Source organism: Stomoxys calcitrans, chromosome 5 (genome assembly GCF_963082655.1).
Source record: "Stomoxys calcitrans chromosome 5, idStoCalc2.1, whole genome shotgun sequence".
In the NCBI taxonomy this organism is placed as follows: domain Eukaryota; kingdom Metazoa; phylum Arthropoda; class Insecta; order Diptera; family Muscidae; genus Stomoxys; species Stomoxys calcitrans.
In genome coordinates this window covers 3,040,807-3,059,599 of record NC_081556.1, presented here as the reverse complement: position 1 = coordinate 3,059,599, position 18,793 = coordinate 3,040,807, and the positions used below count along the sequence as shown (strand labels likewise).

Below are 18,793 nucleotides of genomic sequence, written 5' to 3'. Positions count from 1 at the left end.
CATGGTGGATTTACCAGGTCTAAAGCAGTATTGATAGGACACGATTATCTCATTGACTCATACTGTCTTTTCCTTTCTGTGTACGATGCATACTATGCTGAAGTTCAATTTTATTAATGGCAGCAATATTTTAGGTCGTCACCCTTTGGTTTTGTTGTGAAGCTTCTCCCGACTCATTGTACTTGCAATATATAAATCCACCAGTGCATATACTGCATCTTCCCTATAAGCAGCCCGCACTTTCCAAGTACTGATACGTAGAGTAAAATTATGCACTTCTACTAAGTTCATTTCGTGTACATTTTTAGCATCATCCATTGTAGTGGTCTCCCAAGATTCGGCCCGGCTAAGTTTTGTGGAATAACGACTCGTGGTTATAATAAAATTAATGCCAATGCCGAAATAAAAGTAGAAAAAGAGAAAAAGGGAAGAAAAAGTAAAGATACGCAAAGAAAAGATGAAATCGTTGAAAAGTTTTTGGTAAAAACTTCAATCATCACGCGAACATGAAATCTCAACTTTGATGTACCATGTAAATAACATATAAAAGTTTCTGATATAATTTCCACACTGCATGAAAAGCTAATCGAACACGGTAACCCTATCTTCTAATTGGTTTTAGTTAATTCGTGGATTTTTAGCATTCGGTTGCGGTCTAATTGCATTTCCGTGTTTTTAAATTTTAGAATTACCTACGGGGATATCAATAAGTAATATTGTGGCAATTATTTTAAGAAAATAATGCTAAATATGTGTTTTTAGTTTAATTTAGCCTATAGTGGGCTTACAAAGACTTTTTCTCAATTGATTTTGCTTCCCATAAAAGTGTCTCCTTATATTTGGTGTGCGTGCGTGTGTGTTTCAATGCTATTCGGTGTTCGGTCGTTTGTTCGTTCGCAATTCTTAACCCGAGCCTCTATTGGAAATCGTCCAGTGTAAACAAAACACCTGTTGGAGATCATGAAAGGTATGTTTCAAATTATTTTTGTTGCACTAACAACAATAGAAAGTTTTAAATGACAATTGTTATAATTATTAAAAAAATAAGACTTTTTTTAAATATTTCCTAGTACATTACATAGTATGCTTAGAAAAACGTTGTGTTGCGTAAATGAGCAGTGAGAGTGAAAGAGAGATTGCCTCCTAATGTTTATATTATAGATTGTAAGCCTTAGGGAACCCACTCACTTTCAAATTTACTTGTGAACATTTGCATTTACAAGTTAATTTAGCAAGTTTGCTATGATTATATATATTATTAAAAGGTTTTATAAAGACGATTTTGCGGTACATATTACGGCCAAACGGTTGAATAGATTTTAATGAAATTGGCATCAATCGAAAGATATTTTTCAGAGAAGCTACGAATATATGTACATGATAATTACTGCTGTTGGTTTTTTTCTAAAACATTCGTATGGGTGTGAATGCGCTAAGCCTAAGGTGGGAGTATTAGTTGGGAGAATGAGAGAAACAAATGGGTAGGGAAAAAGAGTATTTCTATTTCGGTGAGGAGGGTGTTATGTGGTAGGGCAGTCATGTGCGTGGTTCTTCTTGGCATGTAGGTTAGGGAGTCATTTGCATTATTTGTTGTTGTTGTTTGTATATGTTTCGCGAGGCTGCACAACAAACAAACAATTTAACTACAGATCATATGCAGTAGGTGGATTTTATTCAGGCAAATGGATTTTAATGAAATTGGCATCAATCGAAAGATATTTTTTCAGAGAATCGACGATTATACAATATATGAAAATTTATTTTCCAAAAAGAAAATCCCTGTTCATGAGGAATTAATTTTCAATAAAGAAAAAGAAGCAGAAACACAGCAAACTGCTGTTGGTATTTTTTCTAAAACATTCGTTATGGGTGTAAATGCGCAAAGCCAAAGGTGAGTGATTAGTCGGGTGAGTAAGAGAAACAAACGGGTAGAGAGAAAGAGTATTTCTATTCAGGTGAGGGGTGTGATGTGCGTGGCCCTTCTTGGCATGTAGGTTAGCGAGACATTCGCATTTTTGTTGTTGGCATATGAGGCATTTGCATATTTTTGTTGTTGTTGTTTGTTTACGTTTTGCGAAGGTGCACAACAACAAGCAATTTTAAACTACGGACCATATGCAGTAGGTGGATTTTATTAAGGCGAGTTTGTGGTTTATATAACGGCCAAACAGCTGTTTGGATTTTAATGAAATTGGCATCAATCGAAAGATATTTTTCCAGAGCTGTGCAGAATATTTAAAAAATTAATTTTCCGAAAAGAAAATCCATGTTAATGAGAAATTAATTTCAATAAAAGCAAGATTAGCAAAAACATAACAAAATGTTGTTGCTTTTTACTTCAGCATCCGTCATTTATGTAAATGCAAATGGGAGTGCAGAGGTCACTACTGCGGTGGGGGTATGTAGTGGTGCCATGCGTGTGGCCCTACTGGGTGTTCTTTGGCGTGAAGGTCATTCAGTAGCATAAGCTGCGGGTATGCACAATATGTTGGCAACGGTTAAATACAACTTTGGCAACACACTTATTTAAATGGTACAAGAACTTGAAGGTATGGTCATGCGAACACCTGAGAACAATTTTTTTTAATACGACAAATTTCCTAATGTCAAACATTGATGTGTGTGCTTTCATGTGTACGTGTGTTGTTTATATGAAAACAAATACTGAGCGTTGGTTGTATTTTTATATTCAGGGGTGGTTGCAAATTAAAAAAGCTTCAAGAAATTGAAAAAAGGAAAAATGCATGGTCGTTTTACGGTTCTTTGTGGTTGTTTTCTTGGCAATAACAAATCATCTGCTTGGAAGATTTGATATATTCCCCATCACAATTTTCACATGCGTATTTTGTTGTTTCCATAATTGATTCGGCTTCTATTTCTTGATGTGGTGTCTCGTTGTTTTTCACTCAACAATGAATACGGCTCTCATTGGTGGCTGAACAAAACTAAGTATAAAATAAAAGCGTAATAATTTCGCCCGGGCCGAATCTTAAATACCCTCCATCATAAATCGCATTTGTCGAGTTCTTTTCCCGGTTTCTCTTTTAAGGCAAACATATGATAAAAGGAAAGTATTGCTATGATATTGGATCTATAATATCAAGCCATCGTCCCAATGGGGCCATAATTGAAGTGAATGTTGAAGACCATTGTAGAAGTCGTTGTGTAAAATTTCAGCCAATTCGAATAAAGGGGCTCAAGAAGAAGAAAAAGAGAGATCGATTTATATGGGAGCAGTATCAGGCTACAGACCGATTCAGACCATAATTGCCACGTATGTTGAAGGTCATAAGAGAAGTTGTTGTACAAAATTTTAACCAAATCGGATAATAATTACGACCTCAAGTGGCTCAAGAAGTCAAGATCACAGATCGTTTTATATGGCAGCTATATAAGGTTATGGACCGATTCGAACCATATTACGCACAGCTGTTGGAAGTCATAAAAAAACATTTCTTGCAAAATTTCAGCCAAATCGAATAAGAATTGTGGCTCTTGGCTCAAGAAGTCAAGATTCAAGATCGGTATGACAGCTATATCAGGTTATGTACCGATTTCAACCATGCTCAGCACAGCTGTTGGAAGTCATAATAAAACACCTCAAACCAAATTGGATAAGAATGTGCCTTCTAATGACTCAAAAAGTCAAGATCCAAGATCGGTTTATATGGCAGATATATCAAAACATGGACCGATGTGCCCCGTTTACGTTAATAAGAAGTATTTGTGCAAAATTTCAAGCGGATAACTTTACTCCTTCGAAAGTTAGCGTGCTTTCGACAGACAGACAGACGGACGGACATGGCAAGATCGACTTAAAATGTCATGTCGATCAAGACTACATATACTTTCTGGGGTCTTTGACGAATATTTCGAGGAGTTACAAATAGAATGACGAAATTAGTATACCCCCATCCTATGGTGGAGGGTATACACAATTTTTTTGGCCCAATCTTCACATTTTGAAATAAGCATTGCCTTCTACCGAAAGGTATTGGCAAATGGTGTATGCCAACAATGTGGAGAAAATTTGAAGTCAAGATGCAGCCATGAGGCCTATACGTTTAGATTATAAATTTAAGACAATGTTTATACTATGTATTGTAGAAGGCACAACGGAGCGTGCTTGGGCTGGCTCGTTGGAATTATTTTGGCAAAATGGAGCTCCCAAGCCAAATTGTATATATAGTTTTAATGTCATACCACGACAGCAAAGGAAATCCACAAAGTAAAAATCAATGAAAAAATTTCAGACTTATGTTAGGAAGAGGACTGGATATGCATGAAACAATTTTCATGGTATCTATTATTTAAAAAAAATTACTTATCCATAGCAAGTATGTTATTTCTTCCTGGAAACCGATTTTCAATTGGGGATAACAGAATATCTCTTTGAAATCTTTAACTCAATTTACTTTATTTATGCCTTTATATCGAGCTTGAAAATTGTTATGCCATACTTCCACTTTCAAATAGATATTCCCAATAAAATTTTTGAAATACAATCTCGTATCCGTTTCCCTTTTGAAAAATTCGAAACTATTGCCACCCATGCCTCGTTTAGGAGCATGCCGTGCATTCTTAAGCATGCATGATATGGCTTAAGACCTTTCTCAAACTTCTGTCGAAAATAGGATTCAACAAATGTTGATAATGGGCATCTCCTGCTGGCCATAATTTAGTATTCCAAATGTCTGTCTTAAGCATTGCTCATGCATTTCATATCTTTTAGTTACGAGGAAATATTAAAAATAAATTTTTTGAAATGAAAATTTGTTTACTCATTACACTTGAAATGTCAATAAAGTCAGCGATGGCGGCAAATGCAGTGGCAGTGGCGACAGCTACAAAACAACAGGGGGGCTAGACCTAAGAAGACGTTTTTGGAAATTTGAAACCCATTTAGCTGCGGACCATAAACGAAGTTTGCTCTGTTTTTGTGCCTTTTGTGTCGACAGTCCATCATAGATGTCGAACTGGAATCCCAAAAACATCTGTCGTTTTTCATAGAGTTGTTTGCTTTGCCTTATGTTCTCGCTTTGGTTGTTGTTGTTGCTGTTGTTTTTCTATGGAAACACAAAAATTATTATACGAATACGTTTTGTTAATAAACTGTTAAATGCTCTAAATTTGAAGCACTTAACATTCTATACGTGAGCCATAAATTTGCTAAAGGGTATTGAGTGCTTCCAAACGCATTCATCTGTAAGCAGCGATGGATGAATGGGGCACCACATGTGGTTAAGTGAACTCTATTTGAGAAAGTAAATATTTGAAAGATCATTAAAGGACAATATTTCCGTCAATAGGGGAGGTTCATTGTTTGTTTCGTTTTAATGAAAAGCATTGGTAAAACAGAAGTGAATCAAGCAACCGTGACAACATCCGCCAAACATAGATCAAAGTTACAGGCGAATAAATTCTATAAAAACGTCAATCATTAGTCAATAATTTTTTTTATTTAGGTATCAAATATGTTTTCACAAGGTTTTTAACAGTCTATAGTCCTTGTATGCCATGCATTGTAGAGAAAAATCTTTGGGATCGATTTCATAGTCAAAATTGAACTACATTGAGTATCTTCACCTGCCCAATTGTTCTGAGAATTTGGCAAAAAATTTGCAAATGCTCCCACAAACATCCCATTAAGGAACATCGAGGAGACTTCTCTCATATCAATGACTAATGTCCCATTAAAACTTTAGTGCATTAGTAAGGGATCATTTTTTATAGTCAACTAGCTGATCCGAGCCCGCTCCGATGCGCCTTCTTTTACTTTATATGGAACAAAAGTTTCCTAGGAATATTTATTTTCGACAATTAAAGAGCTCTTAGTGAAATACCATGCTATGAAAATAGTATATCGCTTGACTAACAGTCCGAATCCCATAAGTTTATTGTTCTACGAATTTAAGTTAGGATGTAAGGTGCACTCCATTCTTAAAATACTTAATTTCAGCCTGATATTCTCGTGATATCTGATTTAGGAGTGTTTTCGGGGGTGAGGTGGTACCTCAGACACTTGGGCCAGAAAAAATATCAGCATCGTGCACTTCTTTCAATTACAATTTATTTTACACGATGAGGTGTCCCCTTAAATACCTTTCATTTGAGCCACATATTGGTATGGTCGAAAAATGTTTACCCTTTGGGGGTGTTTTGGGAAAGGGGTGTTCCCTAAATACATGGTCCTAAATTTGGATATCAAATTTGTATTCTACTCCCAAATACCTTTATTTGAGCCCCATATTGCGATGGTCAGTAAAAACTAGCTGTTTGTGGGGTATTTTGGGAAAAGGGTAGACCTCCAGAAAATTGGTCCCGAAAGAGGGTATCATTTCTTTCCAATAGCTTTCATTCAAGCTCCACATTGACATGGTAGGTAAATATGCCCGATATAGGGGTGTTTTGGGGATTGGGTTGGTCCCCCAAACACTAAGCCCGGAAAATATATCAGCAACGTGCTCTATTCTCATATATCTATATATCATTTATTTGAACCCCATATTGCCATTGGCCTCAAAATTGGATATCAAATTCGTTTTCTTATCTCATTTAAACTCCTTATTGCAGAAGTTAGCAAATATGTCCGGTTTGGCGTATTGGCCCTAAAAACTATAAATATTTAATTACACTCTCTTTAAGACCCAAATTGTCTTGGTGAGCAAAAACATCCTTTTTGGGGGTCGTTATGGTGGTGGGACATCCCATAGACTGTTGGTCCCTAATGTTGATATCAGATACTTGGTCTACTCCCAAATAGCTTTAATTTGAGCCCCATATTTCCATAGTCAGCAAACATGATCGGCTTGGGGGATGGGCGGCCATTCAGTGAGTTGGCCTTGAAAATATATACCGGATTCTTGTTCTACTCTAAAAACCCTCTTATTTGAGCCGCATATTGCAATAGTCAGCAACTACTTCCTATTTGGGTGGTGTTGTGGGGGAGGGTTGGCCCTATAGCCACTTTTCCAGAATATTGATATCAGATTCGTGCTTTACTCCCAAAGACCTTTCAATTGAGCCCCATATTGCTGTGGTCGTAAATTTGTCCCCTTTGGGCGATGTGGGGAGAAGAGGCCCCCAAACACTTGGTCTCATATTTGGATATCAGATTCAAATTCTACACTGAAATAACTTTTATTTAAGCCCCATAGTCCCATGGTCAGTAAATGAGTCCGATTTGGGGAAGGGGTGGACCCCCAGAAACTAGGTCCCACATGTGGATATCAGATTCGTCCCATATTGTCATGGTCGGTAAATATGTCCGATTTAGGGGTGTTTTGGGAGTTGGGGTGGTCCCCCTAACACTTGGTCCGGCATTTGGATATCAGATATGTTTTCTTATCCTAAATACCTTTCATTTAAGTCCCATATTGTCGTGATTCGTGTAAATGTATGTTTGGTAGGTTTTAGGGTGGGGCGGCCCCCCTAGGTACCCCATCCGAAATTTGGATACCAAATTTTTATGGTACTATATGAGAGTACACAAAATTTCGCTTAAATCGCTCGACCCATCTCCGAGATCTGGCGTTTCTGAAAATTTGGTTAAGGGGGAGGGCCCGCCCCCCCTTCAGATATCAAAAAATTTAGTAACCTATTTTCACCACGGGATCATTATGCACCATCTGTGAAAATTTTCAAGAAAATTGTTTCAGCCGTTTCTGAGTCTATAAGGAACACACAAACAAACAAACACAAATTGATTTTTATACCCTCCACCATAAGATGGGGGGTATACTAATTTCGTCATTCTGATTGTAACTACTCGAAATATTCGTCTGAGACCCCATAAAGTATATATATTCTTGATCGTCGTGAAATTTTATGTCGATCTAGCCATGTCCGTCCGTCTGTCCGTCCGTCCGTCCGTCCGTCTGTCTGTCGAAAGCACGCTAACTTCCGAAGGAGTAAAGCTAGACGCTTGAAATTTTGCACAAATACTTCTTATTAGTGTAGGTCGGTTGGTATTGTAAATGGGCCATATCGGTCCATGTTTTGATATAGCTGCCATATAAACCGATTTTGGGTCTTGACTTCTTGAGCCTCTAGAGTGCGCAATTCTTATCCGATTGGGATGAAATTTTGCACGACGAGTTTTGTTATGATATCCAACAACTGTGCCAAGTATGGTTCAAATCGGTTCATAATCTGATATAGCTGCCATATAAACCGATCTTGGGTCTTGACTTCCTGAGCCTCTAGAGTGCGCAATTCTTATCCGATTGGAATGAAATTTTGCACGACGTGTTTCGTTATTATATCCAACAATTGTGCCAAGTATGGTAAAAATCGGTCCATAACCTGATATAGCTGCCATATAAACCGATCTGGGGTCTTGATTTCTTGAGCCTCTAGAGTGCGCAATTCTTATCCGATTGGGATGAAATTTTGCACGACGTGTTTTGTTATGATATCCAACAACTGTGCCAAGTATGGTTCAAATCGGTTCATAACCTGATATAGCTGCCATATAAACCGATTTTGGGTCTTGACTTCCTGAGCCTCTAGAGTGCGCAATTCATATCCGATTTGAATGAAATTTTGCACGACGTGTTTTGCTACGATATCCAATAACTGTGCCAAGTATGGTTCACATTGGTCCATAGGCTGATTTAGCTGCAATATAAACCGATCTTGGGTCTTGTTCTTTCTTTCTTTTCTTATATCATTTTTTGCCTAAGAAGAGATGCCGGGAAAAGAACTGACAAATGCGCTCCATGGTGGAGGGTATATAAGATTCGGCCCGGCCGAACTTAGCACGCTTTTACTTGTTATATATAAGATGCCTTTTACATATAAGCAGAATTTGTATAAATTTTTAGCTGAATTCTGATGGAGGCTCAAACTCAATTTTTTTTTACTTATTTCCCTTAATTCCTCCTACTTCATTATAGAGAATTCTTTTGCCAAAAATAATCTAATTTGTTGCCTTATTTTTATCTTTGACTATTTACAACCTAACTTAGCAGAATTCCTGATGGAGGCTCAAACTTATTTTCCTTAATTTCCCCTAATCCTTTTGCCAAAAATAATCAAATTTTATGCCCTATTTTTTTCATTGACTATCTACAACAACAATGACCTTTGAGCCATAGCAAAAAAATCTAGAATTTCCTTCTATTCACCCGAACATGTTTTCTTACATTTGAAAAGGGGTGCATCTTTAACATTCAAATTCCCCGAAGCAGAGAATATCGAATTTCTTCCCATTTTAAACAAATGGAACCAGCATATCCAAATGAACTAAGCAAATACTTGGAATGACAGGGACGCACTGACAGACAGACACGGAAAGAACAAATTGCTGGATAGCTTTAAATTGAATGGAAATTTATTGCACCTTGTGTCGGTAATAAATCTTTCTAATTTTACTAATTAATTTCTATGGGCAACAGGAGGAGCAGTGTAACTAAAGGAGTTAAATACAAAGTATTAAATATCCAAATAGTACCATCGACGACTCCACTAGCCATCAGACAGTTTGACAGATAAGGGAAGCACTGCCTTTACTTATGAGAATTGTGTGTGGCCTTAGAAGACGTATACACGTGTAGACCTTTAACAAAGAAAAGGAAAGACAAATGGGAGTGGGTAACATTAAACGAAGTCAATAAGTTGGATCAAACTTGAAATCAAGGAAAATAACTTGCCTCCTGCCCGGCTTTCGGAGTATATGAAAGTCCTGGGCACGCTGTGACCAACAAATTTGAAATATTTATTTACAAAATTTTATATAATAAATTTCGATTTAAAAAATTTTCTAAATTTTTTGTTATGATCGTAGTAAAACTTTACAACCATAATCGTGTTATCCCCATATGTTTTGGTTTTTATAAATTTGTTTGCCCTTTTTGGGCATTGTTGACTTAAAAGTAATAAAACAAAATTATCCCAAATATACAGCAAATTCTCATATAAATCTCTGTTGCTTGGTTTTGCTCGAAATAAAAATTTATGATGTCTTTTAAAGAGACGCCTCTTCACAGACATCCCATAGACATTTATTACCCAAGAGTAGACTAGGTAGGACACTTACGATGTAGCTCTGCCAACAATGGCCGAATGGCGGCAAGCAAAGGAAACCAAAATTCATTCAACAATTTGTCTGCCATAAAATCTAAACAATGCGCTTAGATGTGATTGCCTGCCGAACCTGCACAACCGAATGGCCCATGCCGCAAAGGTGCATTGGCCATGTGTGGCGGTGAGGGTTGGGGGTGTAGTAAGAGGGTTATTAAAAACACATCGATTACAGCGTGCCGCATAGACAGCAAAAAGGACTTAAATGCATTTAAGAAATGACACATTTACGATCCCATGTGGATGCAGAGGCAATGCTCAATATGTCGCCTAGGCAGTCATTTTAAAACTCGCTTCGATTCATGGGTACAGGCAGGGAGAAATCTTTAGAGTCTCAAGTGGAACTAAAAGAAGTGCCAGACGAAAAACGGATAGACAGACAGCCATACGCACTGCACTCACTTATGAGCCGTAAATAAAATTCAATTAGAAGAAACATCGTAAGAGTGCAACTAAAATAAGGCACCTCAGAAAACAAAAAAAAAGCAACTCTCAATGCTCATAAACATTTTGAGTGTTAAAAATAGGCGGTGATATTTGTGAAGTACGCCTTCAAGAAACACCCATAAATATGCCTATTGGCAGTTTTTAAGAACAGCGCACTAAGCCCCCGGGACATTTTGGGGATTTGTGAAGTCAACAACGTTTTAAGTGTTGACTTCTAGACCAACAGATTGATTTTTGCACATTGTTTTTTTTTTTTTTTAATTCAAGGAAATGCTTCTCCAAGAAATTTAGCTTCTTTGCTTTATGGAGCACAAATTTATGGGTTTCCTTTGTGTGTGTCTAGAATGTAAGTTACACCAGGCAGGCGAAGATTTTTAGCTTCGCTGTTTGCCCTATCAAGCCTCAGTGTTCAACACATTGCTACAACAACAACCAAACCAAGCGATAATGAGCAGATTTGATCTAGTTTTTCAAAGCAACAGCCGTTACCTTAGAGATTTACAACCAAGTGAAGGTTGTGGTCGGTTAAGCTCTTTAACAACCCCACAAAATCTCGCTCAGCTACCTTTTTAAATCATTAACCGATTTTATATCTTCAAAACTATTTAAAAAAAATTAACGATATTGTGTGCCAAAGATTTAGCCCTGACGAACTTTAGACATTACAGATGCTCAATTTGTTGACTCAATTCCTTAAATTGGGAAATCGGTCTATATGCAATCAGCAAGTGACAACACTGTTACAGTCCCGTTTTTGTAAGCCATTCCCGTGCGGGAATTACTGTGCAAATATGAAGGTCGGCCAAAGACGAACTTAATAGGGACATTCCGATAATAGACGAAAGCGAGTCAGAATAGCGTTATGTACGCCGACGGTTTATTGATAAAACCCATAATGTTCCTTTGAACAGTTGCAGGTTTTTTTTAGCCTGCCAAAAATCAATCTGACTTTTATCGTAAATAATGAATTGTAAAGCATGTTCGAAACTTTAATTTGTTTTATATGAAAATATACTACTACTGTGATACCCATATAACAAACATGCATGTGTATATATATAAATTTATGTTAAACATATCATCAATTTTAGATCAATGTTTTGCAGCCGCAAATGACCAAGTTATTACACCCCCCGTCATAGGTTATACAACTGAAGATATTTAAGAAGATACAAGCATTTTATGTTATATGAACTTTACTGAATTCTTCAAATATTTTTTATACATCAGAACTCTAGAGGAATTTTTACGTGAAATACCCGAAGTTTTATGTTGCTCACATATTGATCAATCTCTTAGCGGTGTATATTCTACGGATCCATAAAGCACATATATTCTTTTTGGGGATTGCAAATCGGCCATGTCGGTACAGATTGAGCCCCTAGAAACCCCAATTTGGTATGTAAAGTACCAAAAGTAAAGTGTAACACACACCAAATTCCGTTCAGATGGGTCAATAAATAGAAACAGACTACATATAAATTGGTCCTTATAAATTTGTCCTTGTTCTTGAGTTCCTAGATGCTTAAATGTGGATGTGGATAAAATTTTTAATGTGAAGTATCCTTATGCCCTCCAAAATCCACATTCAAAACTGTCCTAATATAGAAATAGCTCTAAAATAAACGGTTTCCCCGATTTGACTTTTTGAAATCCAAACATATAAGGCTAAAATTTGGAGCCAACAAAAATCCAACACTCACATTATATACGACCAAAATAGATGGAGAAATACATATAGATTCCATATTCTTCGATTTCTCAATTTGTTTTCATAAGGCTTTAGAAGTCCCAGTTTTTTATCTATCTTGGCTAATATTTGGTAAACTCACACTAAAAATGGTTAAGAAGCGTCTGTAAGTATATATAGCCTCCTTTAAATTAGAAAAGTGATTGCTTAAGTTTCCCGACACTTTGGTATTCCGCGACATGAGCAGACAGGCACAAATGTCAGGAAGGGTTCTTGTAGGGCGTGCGACAGTAGAACGGCGAGTACGGTCTTCTGTGGCACAAATTTTTCGTCTTCTTTTTCTTCGAACTGGATGTATATATCTGGATATTTCTCAGTGAGGTTTCCTTAAACTAGTAGATAAGATGGGATAGTTCTACCAGGAATCCGCCATGGGATCCCACTCGAGGTAATTTGTGCGCAGATGCGTAGGACCACATGTTAGTTATGTGATCGTGGGCCAGTACATACGTCGGCTTAATGAGTATGTGTATTTTCGCTGCTCTCTTTTTTAACCCCTAGTCATTTTTATCTTGTTTCAGCGTTTGATCTGGGAACTCACATCCTTCTACATTCTCACCTACCTATTTTTCTGCTAGGGTCTCACAATGGGCCAGGCTGTCCTCCGAGTGAACTCATATTTATGATGGCCTATTCATTCAATTCATTATTCTAAGCTAGTTTCAATTTATCAATTTTTCGTTTTGATTCCTAGTCTCATATGGTACCGCTCGGCATAATGACACATTCGATGATTTTGGTGAGGTACTTGAACACAAATTTGAACAGCTGGAACGAGTTTTTGGGTTAGTTTAGGTTGAAAAGAGGTTGCAGTGTTAATCCGCCTCATGCCACTATGGACATACACCAATGTCAGTAATTGTCATGTTGCATGAGTGAGTTCGTAGACCTATGTGTTCCGTTATGACAACAAAAGCTATACTGACCTCCCTCTTACTTCCTTTCAGTAATAGCCTCGTTTTCTCACGATCCGGATCACTCCATGTCTCTACGCCCTTAAATCGGACTGTGTCGACCAGAAAGGCTTCGGGTTAACCAAGTTTATCGACAGCAGTTTTCTGCCCTTCACTGCCAAATCGTCTGCCCTTTCATTTCTTTTTACTCCGCGGTGCGGATTGTGCAATCCTCAGAGAAGGCGTTTATCTTCTTACACTGCAAGACTGTTCACGACCCTACCGTCATGGTTGTTATTGCCCTTATGACCATTTTTTTACTTGAGGACTTGACGTCCTCGCGCTAGTACCACACCACCTCACGCATTCCGTGATCGTCCGGATCTCCGCCTGCAGGACCCCATTATGGTCTGGCAGTCTAAAACAGATCTCAGTCCGTGGGTTCTCAATGTAGACCCAGGCCCATTCTAGCTTTGATAGGCCTGTGTAACATGATCTTCCAGACGGCAATACTAGGGTTCCGTCAGTCCAGTTCTATTAGGGAAAAAACAGAAATTCGGTTAAATTCATCCTGGGCATTGCAAACTTCGTTTCGGATTAAGCTTATATAAATAGTGTTTTTATACCCACCCCCATAAGATTGGGCTACACTAATCTGAACATTCCATTTGTAAATCCTCGAAATATTGACCTGAGACCCTATATAGTACATACATTCTTGATAGTTTTGACATTCTGGGTCGATCTAGTAATGTCCATCCGTCTGTCCGTCTGAGGAAATGACGATAGCGTTCGAACGAACTAAGATATCCGCTTGAACTTTTGCACAGATACTCCTTATCGATGTAGTTCGTTAAAGATTGCAAATGGGTCATATCGGTTCTGATTTGGATATAGCCCCCATATAACCGATTCCCTGTTTTGACTTCAAAGACCTTAATTTTTATCCCATTTGGCACATGGATTTCAGTTCTGACTTCAAACATCAGTGCCCAATATGATCCGAATCGGTCTATAAACTGATATAGCCCCCATACAAATCGATACCCGGATTTGATGTCCTGAGCACCTAGAAGCCTCAATTTTCATCTAATTTGGCACAAAATCTTTTGTTATAGCTTCCAACATTCGTGCCAAGTATGAGCCGAATAGGTCTATATAGTGATATAGGCCCCTTAATACCGACCCTCCGATATGACAGCTTGAGATCATAGCAGCCACAACTAATTTCCGATTTGATTGTTGTAAAATAATGAAACTACAAACTGAGTTAAAAAAAGGTAAATTTTTGGCAGAATCCATGGAGGTGGCTAGCGAAGATTCGCTTCGGCTGACTTAGCACGTTTTTACTCGTTTTTGTATCAAATTAGTACTCTACTGCCAAATACCTTTCATTTAAGCCCCTTATTATCCCCATCGTCAAATTCCTGTTTCGGGGGTTTTTGGGTGGGGCGTTCCCCCCAGGTACCTTTACATCAGGTTTTGAGTGTTTGGTTTACTATTGGGGAAAAATCCGTTAAATTGGTCCACCCATCTCTGACATATCCGGGATATATCGCAACACGTTGAGAACCCTTCGTTTACGTTTAAGGTAATGTATAAAATTTGCAAATTAGCTTAAGAACATTTTCTTAAGTACTGTTCGATTCCGAACGGCGCCCTGCAGTGCGACACCTCTTTGGGTAGCCTCCTTTATATGAAGGGCCCCAAATTCGACCTGAGAACTCCAAGCCCTTTTGGGGGTTTGCTCTGCTGGTCTAATGCCATCATCTTGATTGGGAATTTAGCTACCTTCGGACATTGTCCATGAAATTGTCCCACAGTGTAAACCAGTTGCAGTATTAGCTTAGTATTTCACTTTATGTTAAATTTCGAAAAAAAAACATTTGCGTTAACATTAGTCAATTGATAATCCTCTTATGCTGAATGGGCTAAAAATAGTTGTTTCTCCAATTATTAAAATAGGATTATTGTATAAAAACAAAATAATCATACGCTTAGTTTAAGGCAAAATTTTCAAACAATTTATCTAAACTAAAGCGGATTACCAGCTTTCAAAAATAGACAACTTATGATCTCCCTTCTCTCCTATTGAAAAACTATGGACCCTATAGAAAACCCCAATTCCAAATCTTAGCAAACATATTCTTTCTCCATAAGTGTGCGAAAATTGGTCATTTAGTATTGCTAACGACTTCATTTAAATTCCAGTGAAACTTTCATTGGGTTGTCTGTGAGGGATGCAGTGTTTGTGTGGCAGAGATTGCTTTTCTTTGCATTGTCGGTGTTCTTTTTGCGTGCATTTGAAGCGGAGGAAGGGGAGAGGGCAGAAGGGCAGCCGCCAAGCAGCATGCTTCCAATTGGGTGTTCGTACCCTAGTTAGATTGGCGGTGGCGTGCGGCTTGGTTTGGTAGTTTTTACCGTTGATGTTGTCGAATTATGGGGAGCATCGAATTGTTGCATCGCATCGCATCGCTTGGTGTCAGAGAAAGAAATTCTATTAAAATTTATGTATTTATGTGGGTTCATAAAAACTACAAAATTAACTGCAATTTTTCACAGTGGAATTTTTTTCCTCTAACATAAATAGGCAAAGGCCAAAATGTGAGGAAAGGCACCACATCATCAATAACTGGGGTTGTGAGAGAGAGAGACATTCAAATTTTATTAATTATTGTTATGGAATAAACATATACTCGTAAAATAGCAAACATTTCATGGAAGCGGAAAGCGTAAAATGTGGTTTAAATACAAATACGTGGAAATCACTCTATAGACTCATTTCTAAAGTTAAATTTAACACCCCAATTTCTTACCCATGAATGCAGTGAGACTAATTTTGATTATTTTTCAGAAATTTTTGGGTTAATTATGACACGCCAGTAGCAGCAGAAGAGCTTAACTTCAAGAGTTTCATTTCAAATAGTATCTTCCGGTTCTTACTAAAAGGATTATCCTTGACTATTTTCTTCAATTTTTATTTGCTTTTATTTCTTTCATTTGTTCCTCGCATTTCCTGGGTAAAAATTCTCCATTAGTTTCCTGGGCGTGAGATAATTTAAAACAGAACTTCTTTCCCATCCCAACCCGTAAGGCTGTGACGAATTTTTAATGTCACTCATTCACCAGGAATGGAAATCCAAGTGGCGACATCCTCAACAACTGATAATTATAAAGTTTGGCGGCAATTTCTCTTAAATCTTCCATTTATTTCTATTTTGGTATCGCTTAAAATTTTCGGTAGCACCAATTGAAGTTTTATAATTGGGTTTTCCCTAATTTTAGAGCACACGGATGCGTAACAAATGTTTATGCGTTAAGAATTGTGAATAAATGATTTCAAGAGTTCGATAAAGATGTGGGTAGTCTGAGTACCAGTGGGACAATCTAAACAAAATGGAATGATTTAAAGAAAAAAGGCTTTGGAAAACTGGAGAAATTCCATGAAATTTTCCTTTAATGGGAAAGAATTAAATTGTTGTAGAAATACCGCAAATAGGGGTTAAGGTAGGCTTAGATTACCGATTAGATGCTACTGGGAAGTCAAGTCATCACGGCCCAAAAGGTTAATATAAATCTAAACGCTTAGCCATCATATAATGGCTGAGCAACTTTGCCGTCTACACATATAGAAGAGTAGTGCTACTGACTGCCATCTGCCCAAAAGAACTGATTGCAACTATAAACTTGAAATTTTGCATAAAAGCCGCTCTTGGTGCAAGGGTGCGAGATAAGGCTGGGTTTTTCAAAATTGGAACTAGAACATGCTAAAATTATTAAATTATCAAACACAGCATTGTTGTTGCCTTTCACTTAAGAATTATTTTTTTCTTCTATTGCAAAGCCACATTACAACAACAAGTAAAAAGGTGCTAAGTTCGGCCAGACCGAACTTTGAATACCCATCACTTCGGGTATATGTGTAAACCACCTTTCATGATAATGCGATGAAAAATGCATTATTTATGCCTCCATAGCAGCTGTATCGTAATATGGCCCCATTTGCACTAAATTCGGCACAGTGGTCTAATAAGTACAATTCATTGTTCACGATCGGTACAAAGTAGTACTTAAAAGGACTTTGGAAGTAATATACGAATCTGACGGGTATCTGGGTCAATCCCTCTAACTGACGTGAAGGCATATCGGGACAATATGGTACTCAAATTAAGGTATTTTTATAGTACAGTACGAACCATGCATCCAAATTTAGAATAATGTTGATCCAGTAATGCCTTGTGGGGCTTCTAAACTAAAATTTGTTTTCTCTACAAGATCTTCCGTTATTATTATTATTTTTAATTTCTTTCGAGTTTTATATGTCGAAGTCGAAAACCCACCCGGATGGGATAATAATTTTCTACAAAAAATTTGGTCCCCACCATACAAACAAATAAAATTTTATTGAAAAAAATGAACCTAACTTGCGTTATGATCCATAAAATAATAAATCAAATAGTATATGCAGATAATTTGTAGGAGGCCATCGTAGTGCAGAGGTTAGCATATCCGTCTAGGTTCGAATCCTGGCGAGAACATCAGTTAAAAAAAATTTAAGCCATGGTCCCGTCCTAATGCTGGCGACATTTGTGAGGTACTATGCCATGTAAAAACTTCTCTACAAAGAGGTGTCGCACTACGGCACGCCGCTCGGACTCGGCTATAAAAAGGAGTTCCCTTATCATTGAGCTTAAACTTTAATTGGACACCACCCATTGATATGTGAGAAGTTTGTCCCTGTTCCTAAATAGAATGTTCATGGGTAAATTTGCAACTTATGGAATGAGGAATGTGTTTCCATATGGTTTTGCCAACTCATACAGAAACTGTCTTAGTCAAAAAGTTGGATGACTTGGGGCAATTCCCTTAAAAAAAAACTTACTGGAGGGGCAATTGGTTGCAGGTAATGTTGTTTTTTGCTGTCTTCTTCAGTTTTTTTTCCACAAGTATAAAATTTTGGGGTGTATTGGGTTGCCCAAAAAGTAATTGCGGATTTTTCATATAGTCGGCGTTGACAAATTTTTTCACAGCTTGTGACTCTGTAATTGCATTCTTTCTTCTGTCAGTTATCAGCTGTTACTTTTAGCTTGCTTTAGAAAAAAAGTGTAAAAATGTATATTTGATTAAAGTTCATTCTAAGTTTTATTAAAAATGCATTTACTTTCTTTTAAAAAATCCGCAATTACTTTTTGGGCAACCCAATATATGGCAGTTTCATCCAAATTATATAGTTGACCCCCACCGGGTGGATTTTAGACGACGACGTACCTTTGGACCTGAGAAGGTTAAAGAAACCTTCAATTTTAAATAGCCCCTATATGGTGTAACGAAGCACACGGGGCCAGCTAGTACCATTTATAAAATCTCAAAACATTGTTCCCTGGAAGTAAGTACGAAATAACACGTTTACCTATGGCTCATTTGTAAACGTTGAGAAATCGTGCATTGTTCTAATTTACTCTTTTACTCTCTCTATTTATGTAAGTTATCTTATATTACTGGTAATACTAGACGTATTGCTATGAATAATTTATTATTTTTAAGCCACAAGTAAGGTGTATGGTAATGATATATCTATGAAAGGTAATGCTACAAATAATGACATGTGCTTACTAATTTT

General features: G+C 37.4%; 1 protein-coding gene across 1 annotated transcript in view; it reads left to right on the top strand.

Annotated features, from left to right (window-relative positions):
• Positions 1-658: 658 nt before the first annotated feature.
• The window catches only part of LOC106082265 (leucine-rich repeat and immunoglobulin-like domain-containing nogo receptor-interacting protein 2), a 274,301-nt gene continuing 256,166 nt past the window's right edge, over positions 659-18,793 (top strand). Inside the window, exon 1 of the mRNA XM_013244653.2 lies at positions 659-967. The gene's annotated coding sequence lies outside the window, so the exon portion shown is untranslated. The remainder of the gene's footprint in view (positions 968-18,793) is intronic.